A 1,898-nucleotide genomic window follows, 5' to 3' on the forward strand; every position below is an offset into this window, starting at 1 on the left:
GAAGAAGAAGGAGAAAACGTAAAATCCCCTTAGTTTGGGGCTTTATTGTGTGGACATGTGAAGGTGTTTATGACATCTGTCTGTTGAAATGGGGTCAGAATGTACAGAATTTAATGTTTTTAATGGCTGAGTGTCTGTGGCTGTTGTGGTTATTTCTGTGGGGAACCCTGAAAAGTGCCAAACTCTCGGTGCTGTATAGGTATGGGGCATACCTGCCATCCCAATACCTGTCAATTTTGTTTTCTTTTTTGTGATGGTCATAATTTAGAAGCAGAAACAAATTTTGCTCAGAGGGGGTATACTCATTTGCAACATGGCTTTTTATAATGTTGGTTAAAAAAACATGCTTTCCTGTTTAGCATTGCAGTATTGCAGTGTTGCTGAAACACTACATAATATCTTTTTTATTTGTAAAGCGATAAAGCTGGATTTCCATTTTTCAGAGAGGGTGTACTCCTTCATGATGTGCACTGTAACATTGCTGTGTCCCAAGCATGGTGCCCTAAAATTGGGGGGATTGTGTATAAAAAGGGCTGTAATTCATACACTGTTCACCTGATATGCATGTAAATACTTTTTTTTATTACAAATCTCAAATTGTGGAGTACAGAGGCAAATCAATAAATGATGGGTCTTTGTCCCAAACATTATGGAGGGCACTGTATCCCTAATAATATTTAAATGCGTTTAATTTCATATTGTTTGTTCTCTGCAGGTTTCTGCCTCTGCTGCTGACGTTGAGAGGTCCTTAACTTTGCCTGACAGTCCTCGATTGATTGTTCTCGGTATGCATGTGTATGTTTAATTAAACTTTTCCTTGACCATGTGGCCACACCACAGGCCTTCCCTGTCCTCACTGCTATGCTATGTGTCAACCCCATCCCAACCGTGTTCTCTCCCCTACAGAACTCGCCTCCGCAGGCGAGGACCCCGTGGCGACGGAACCTCTCCAAACTTCGCTATCCCTCACTGACCCCCCTGTGACGACTTCACGGTCGCAGGAGGGCTATGGAACTGCCAGTCTGCTACGCGGAAGGCTGACTTCATTTCAGCCTACGCGTCCCTCTTCTCCCTACATTTCCTTGCCCTCACTGAGACCTGGATCACACCAGGCAACACTGCAACCCCTGCAGCCCTCTCCTCCTCCTTCTCCTTTTCTCACGCCCTCCGCCCGTCTGGCCGTGGTGGGGGCACAGGTTTGCTGATCTCTCCCTCTTGGAAATTCTCTGTTCTCCCCCTTTCTCACCTCTCCATCTCTACCTTTGAATACCACTCTGTCTCAATCACCTATCCTGTTAACTTGTACATTGTTGTTATCTATCGCCCTCCAGGGCCCCTGGGAAGCTTCCTCGATGAGCTCAACACCCTGCTCAGCTCCTTCCCAGAGAATGGTGTAAGGGGAGTCAAACTGGGACCCAGAAAAGGCTGGCATTTGAACGGCCTGCAGGCTGGGACTCATCCTGTACTTCAAAGAACCCAGAGCCGTGTGATAAAACAATAAGTTACTTGGACTTCCTCGGGATAAGCAGGCCATTTGGCTCTCTGGAATGTTGCCACCTGGACACATCTAAGATAAGGGGAACTAGTCTCTTTGTCTATGGTTGTGGGGGTATGTGTGTTCGGGCCATTAAGGGTAAAAGATCATCAGGCCTCTGGACAAATGGTGGGGCAACTACGCTTGACAGTTCCACAGTGCCGTTATGTGGGCCCCTCTATCATTACACTTTTTATTTATTTTCTGGATCTGGACTCTAAACCATCTGTTTATCATATTTACAAACCCCGGAAAACCTTACAAACCATGCACGTGTTTTCATTATATTACTGTATTATGCCTTATGTAATAATAACATGGATTGCATGTAAAATGCTTCAACAAAAGGGTATTTTCATGACAA

At 45.1% G+C, this 1,898-nt stretch overlaps 1 long non-coding RNA gene across 1 annotated transcript; it reads left to right on the plus strand.

Moving 5' to 3' along the window:
- The first annotated feature begins 211 nt into the window (after positions 1-211).
- LOC135246567 (uncharacterized) lies at positions 212-1,381 on the plus strand. Its single transcript, XR_010327774.1, has 3 exons — positions 212-785; positions 907-1,196; positions 1,332-1,381. It is a non-coding gene; the product is annotated as an uncharacterized LOC135246567 (long non-coding RNA).
- Positions 1,382-1,898: the final 517 nt, after the last annotated feature.

This window comes from Anguilla rostrata, unplaced genomic scaffold (genome assembly GCF_018555375.3).
Source record: "Anguilla rostrata isolate EN2019 unplaced genomic scaffold, ASM1855537v3 scaf0502, whole genome shotgun sequence".
In the NCBI taxonomy this organism is placed as follows: Eukaryota; Metazoa; Chordata; class Actinopteri; order Anguilliformes; family Anguillidae; genus Anguilla; species Anguilla rostrata.